The sequence below is a fragment of the Trachypithecus francoisi genome, unplaced genomic scaffold, assembly GCF_009764315.1.
Source record: "Trachypithecus francoisi isolate TF-2019V2 unplaced genomic scaffold, Tfra_2.0 Lachesis_group2, whole genome shotgun sequence".
Lineage (NCBI taxonomy): Eukaryota > Metazoa > Chordata > Mammalia > Primates > Cercopithecidae > Trachypithecus > Trachypithecus francoisi.
In genome coordinates, this window is record NW_022681465.1 from 14,518,331 (window position 1) to 14,524,987 (window position 6,657).

Here is a 6,657-nt window from a genome sequence, read left to right on the forward strand (position 1 = left end):
GAGGGGGCGGAAATTCAAGGTTGGTTCTAATCTACCACCTGCCCAGCACAGCATCCTGCCCCAGGGAGAGTTGCCTGGCCCACCGCAGTGCCACACCTTCTGAGCAACACAAAGGAGGCGAGGGGTATGTGGTGGTGTCCTTTAAATGGGACAGTTGCTGAATGGAGTGGTTCTGCCTGTAAGATTAGCAGAACTCACTGTGCCCAGTGAAAGAGCCTCAGGCGTTTGGTCTGTCGTGATCACTAGAATTTTTTCTCAAATACCAAGGTGTTTTTCATTCTGCAAGTTACTGTAATCTTTTAAAAACTCAGATTCTCTTTAGCCCTAACAAGTGGGGGGAAATCAATGTTTTAGCAGAATTATGAACCTCATAGTAAGCAATAATCTATTAGATGAGGTCTTTGCTTACTGTAGCTATACAGTAAGTCTTGAAAGCAAGTAGACATCCCCCCACTTTGTTTTTGTTTTTGTTTTTATTTTCCAAATTGTTTCTGCTAATCTAGTTCCTTTGCCTTCATAAATTTTGGAATAGCCTTGTTCATATCTACAAATATTAGACCATCTTAGACCACTAGAAGGAAAGGTCCTTTCTGTACATTTTTGAGACAATTGTAAAGAAAGGAGTAATTCTTGGAACTGATCGATTCTCCATATTATAGTTATGTGAGATTTAACTTACAGAAAATTACGCAAGTCAATAAATGTTTATACATGTATATACCTGTGATCGCCACCCAAAGCAAACTATAGAACATTTCTATTATCCATTATCCCCCCCAGGAAGGTCTGTCTCACCCCTTCCCAGTCAATCTCTCCCTCCCAAGGTAATCACTCTTCTGATTTCTATCATTCATAGATATGTTTGCCTTTTAAGGAAAATCATATATTACGTACTTTTTAAAACGGTTGTACCTTTTATTTTGAGGCCATTGTAGATTCACATCCAATTGTTACGAAATGTACCCTTAGGCTGGGCACAGTGGCTCACACCTGAAATCCCAGCACTTTGGGAGACCGAGGTGGGCAGATCACCTGAGGTTGGGAGACCAGCCTGACCAACATGGAGAAACTCTGTCCCTATTAAAAATACAAAAAATTCGCTGGGCATGGTGGCACATGCCTGTAATTCCAGCTATTCGGGAGGCAGAGGCAGGAGAATCGCTTGAACCCAGGAGGCGGAGGTTGCGGTGAGCTGAGATCACACCACTGTACTCCAGCCTAGGCAACAAGAGCAAAACTCCATCTCAAAAAAAAAAAAAGAAACGTACCCTTTACCTGTGATAATATACACGATCATACATTATCACAACCAGGATACTGTCACTAACACCATCAAGATGCAGAATATTTCCACCACCAGCAGGACCCTCCTGTTGCCCTGTTATGGCCACACTTCCCTTCTGCCACCACACCCTTCTTTAACCCTGCCAACCACTTACATGTGCTCCATTTCTATAACGTTGTCGTGTTGAAAATGTTATTTAGGCCGGGCGCGGTGGCTCAAGCCTGTAATCCCAGCACTTTGGGAGGCCGAGATGGGCGGATCACGAGGTCAGGAGATCGAGACCATCCTGGCTAACATGGTGAAACCACGTCTCTACTAAAAATACAAAAACTAGCCGGGCGAGGTGGCGGGCGCCTATAGTCCCAGCTACTCGGGAGGCTGAGGCAGGAGAATGGTGTAAACCCGGGAGGCGGAGCTTGCAGTGAGCTGAGATCCGGCCACTGCACTCCAGTCCAGGCGACAGAGCGAGACTCCGCCTCAAAAAAAAAAAAAAAGAAAATGTTATTTAAACGAAATCATACAGTATGCAGCCTTTTGAAATAGGTGTTTTCTCCTAGCATAATTATCTGAAAATCAATCCAGATTGTTGTATCAAGAGTTTTTTTTTTTTTCTTTTTATTACTGAGTACTAGTTCCCAGTGTGGATGTGCCACAACTGAATCATTCACCCACTGAAGGACATCTGAGGCTTTTTTTAGCTTTGACTTGTTGAGAAATAGTTTGCATGAACATTCATTGTACAGATTTTCATATGAACATGAGTTTTCATTTCTCTGGGGTAAGACAATTGGAAGATCATATTGTAGTGACATGTTACCTTTTTTAAGGTGCGGCCAAACTGTTTTCTAGACCAGTGGTCCCCAGCCTTTTTGGCGCCAGGGACCAGTTTTGTGTAAAATAGTTTTTCCATGGATGTTGAAGAAGTGGGAGACGGTTTCGGGATGAAACTGCCCCACCTCACATTATCAGGCATTAGATTCTCATGAGTGTGCAACCTGGATCCCTCGCATACACAGTTCACAGTAGGGTTCGCGCTCCTATGAGATTCTAACTCCCAGGCTGATTTGACAGGAGGCGGAGCTCAGGCAGTAATACAAGCAATAGGGAGTGGCTGTAAATACAGAAGAAGCTTCACTCATTGCCTGCCACTCCCCTCCTGCTGTGTAGCCTGGTTCCTAACAGACTGTGGACCAGTAATTTTTACAGATCAATACTGGTCCGCGGCCTGGAATTAGGGACCCCTGTTCTAGACTGTACCATTTCACATTCCCACCAGCAACGTAGGAGTAATCCAGTTTCTTTGCCTCCTTACCAGCGTTGGGTGCTGTCACTTTTTTAACGTGGCCAAACTGACAAGCGTGAAGTGATATCTTATTGTGGTTTTAATTTGTATTTCCCTGTTGGCGAATGATGTTGAATCTTTTCATGTGCTTATATGCACATCTTTATATTCTCTTCCCTGAAATGTCTGATCACATCTTTGGCCCATTTTCTTGTTGGACTGTTCGGTTTTTGCTTGTTGAGTTCTGAGCATTTGTTACATATTCTAGCTACTAGTCCTTTGTCGGAGATATGCTTTGCAGATGTTCTCTCCTCTGTAGTGTGTCTTGTCTTCATCTTAACAGGATCTGTCACAGAGAAAAATTTTGGTGAACTCCGATTTAATAATTTTGCCTTTTATGGATCAACTTTTGGTGTCAAGTCTAAGAACTCTACCTAGTTCTAGATTTAAGATTTTTTTCCCTAAGTTTCTTTTCCTAACAGTTTTTAAGTTTCGCGTTTAACACTTAAGTCTATGATCCATTTTGAGCTAATTATTTTTATATAAAGTGTAAGGTTTAGGCTGAGGATTTTGTTGTTTGCATATGGATGTCCAATTGTTACAGTACCATTTGTTTTAAAAAGGCTTCCTTTTGGCTGGCCGCGATGGCTCATGCCTGTAAATCCCAGCACTTTGGGAAGCCATGGTGTGCAGATCATGAAGTCAGGAGATTGAGACCATCCTGGCTAACACGGTGAAACCCTGTCTCTACTAAAAATACAAAAAATTAGCTGGGTGTTGTGGTGCACCCCTGTAGTCCCAGCTACTTGGGAGGCTGAGGCAGGAGAATTGCTTGAAGTGGGGAGGTGGAGGTTGCAGTGAGCTGAGGTCATGCCACTGCACCCCAGCCTGGGTGACAGAGCAGGACTCCATCCAGAAAAAAAAAAAAAAAAGCTTCCTCTTTTTTATTTTGTCAAAAATCAGCTGGGACTATTTATGTAGGCCTATTGCTGGGTTATCTACTATGTTCCGTTTATCTATTTATCCCTCCCCCAATATCACACGGTCTTGATTACTGTAACTGTATAGTAAGTCTTGAAAGCAAGTAGACATCCCCCCACTTTATTTTTTTCCAAATTGTTTCTGCTAATCTAGTTCTTTTGCCTTTATAAATTTTACAATAGCCTTGTTTATACCTACAAACTATCTTTCTGAGATTTTTATATGCATTGCATTAAATCTGTATATCCATCTGGGGAGACCTGACATCTTTACTATGTTGACTCTTCCAATCCATGAATATGATATGTCTCCATTTATTTATATTTCCTTTGATTTCTTTCATCAGTAGTTTTACAAGTTCATATATTGTGTATGTCTTATTAGAATTATGCCTAAGTACTACTTCTTTTAAACAATTATAAATATTTGTTTTTAATTTTGGTGTTTATGCATTCATTGCTACTATATAGAAATACAGAATACAGGAGCGGAGCAAGATGGCCAAATAGGAACAGCTCCAGTCTCCAACTCCCAGCGCGAGCGACACAGAAGACCGGTGATTTCTGCATTTTCAACTGAGGTACTGGGGGCATCTCACTAGGGAGTGCCGGACAATCGGTGCTGGTCAGCTGCTGCAGCCCGACCAGCGAGAGCTGAAGCAGGGCGAGGCATCGCCTCACCTGGGAAGCGCAAGGGGGAAGGGAATCCCTTTTCCTAGCCAGGGGAACTGAGACACACAACACCTGGAAAATCGGGTAACTCCCACCCCGATACTACGCTTTAAGCAAACGGGCACACCAGGAGATTATACCCACACCTGGCCGGGAGGGTCCCACGGCCACGGAGCCTCCCTCATTGCTAGCACAGCAGTCTGCGATCTAACCGCAAGGCAGCAGCAAGGCTGGGGGAGGGGCGCCCGCCATTGCTGAGGCTTAAGTAGGTAAACAAAGCCCCTGGGAAGCTCAAACTGGGTGGAGCTCACAGCAGCTCAAGGAAACCTGCCTGTCTCTGTAGACTCCACCTCTGGGGACAGGGCACAGCTAAACAACAACAACCAAAAAAGCAGCAGAAACCAGTGCAGACGCAAATGACTCTGTCTGACAGCTTTGAAGAGAGCAGTGGATCTCCCAACACGGAGGTTGAGATCTGAGAACAGACAGACTGCCTGCTCAAGTGGGTCCCTGACCCCTGAATAGCCTAACTGGGAGACATCCCCCACTAGGGGCAGTCTGACACCCCATACCTCACAGGGTGGAGTACACCCCTGAGAGGAAGCTTCCAAAGTAAGAATCAGACAGGTACACTCGCTGTTCAGCAATATTCTATCTTCTGCAACCTCTGCTGCTGATACCCAGGCAAACAGAGTCTGGAGTGGACCTCAAGCAATCTCCAACAGACCTACAGCTGAGGGTCCTGACTATTAGAAGGAAAACTATCAAACAGGAAGAACACCTATACCAAAACCCCATCAGTACATCACCATCATCAAACACCAGAGGCAGATAAAACCACAAAGATGGGGAAAAAGCAGGGCAGAAAAGCTGGAAATTCAAAAAATAAGAGCGCATCTCCCCCTGCAAAGGAGCGCAGCTCATCGCCAGCAACGGATCAAAGCTGGTCAGAGAATGACTTTGACAAGATGAGAGAAGAAGGCTTCAGTCCATCAAACTTCTCAGAGCTAAAGGAGGAATTACGTACCCAGCGCAAAGAAACTAAAAATCTTGAAAAAAGAGTGGAAGAATTGATAGCTAGAATAATTAATGCAGAGAAGGTCATAAACGAAATGACAGAGATGAAAACCATGACACGAGAAATACGTGACAAATGCACAAGCTTCAATAACTGACTTGATCAACTGGAAGAAAGAGTATCAGCGATTGAGGATCAAATGAATGAAATGAAATGAGAAGAGAAACCAAAAGAAAAAAGAAGAAAAAGAAATGAACAAAGCCTGCAAGAAGTATGGGATTATGTAAAAAGACCAAATCTACGTCTGATTGGGGTGCCTGAAAGTGAGGGGAAAATGGAACCAAGTTGGAAAACACTCTTCAGGATATCATCCAGGAGAACTTCCCCAACCTAGTAGGGCAGGCCAACATTCAAATTCAGGAAATACAGAGAACACCACAAAGATACTCCTCCAGAAGAGCAACTCCAAGACACATAATTGCCAGATTCACCAAAGTTGAAATGAAGGAAAAAATCTTAAGGGCAGCCAGAGAGAAAGGTCAGGTTACCCACAAAGGGAAGCCCATCAGACTAACAGCAGACCTCTCGGCAGAAACTCTACAAGCCAGAAGAGAGTGGGGGCCAATATTCAACATTCATAAAGAAAAGAATTTTAAACCCAGAATTTCATATCCAGCCAAACTAAGTTTCATCAGTGAAGGAGAAATAAAATCCTTTACAGATAAGCAAAGCTTAGAGATTTTGTCACCACCAGGCCTGCCTTACAAGAGACCCTGAAGGAAGCCCTAAACATGGAAAGGAACAACGGTACCAGCCATTGCAAAAACATGCCAAAATGTAAAGACCATCAAGGCTAGGAAGAAACTGCATCAACTAACGAGGAAAATAACCAGTTAATATCATAATGACAGGATCAAGTTCACACATAACAATATTAACCTTAAATGTAAATGGACTAAATGCTCCAATTAAAAGACACAGACTGGCAAACTGGATAAAGAGTCAAGACCCATCAGTCTGCTGTATTCAGGAGACCCATCTCACATGCAGAGACATACATAGGCTCCAAATAAAGGGATGGAGGAAGATCTACCAAGCAAATGGAGAACAAAAAAAAGCAGGGGTTGCAATCCTAGTCTCTAATAAAATAGACTTTAAACCAACAAAGATCAAAAGAGACAAAGAAGGCCATTACATAATGGTAAAGGGATCAATTCAACAGGAAGAGCTAACTATCCTAAATATATATGCACCCAATACAGGAGCACCCAAATTCATAAAGCAAGTCCTTAGAGACTTACAAAGAGACTTAGACTCCCATACAATAATAATGGGAGACTTCAACACTCCACTGTCAACATTAGACAGATCAACGAGACAGAAAGTTAACAAGGATATCCAGGAATTGAACTCACCCTGC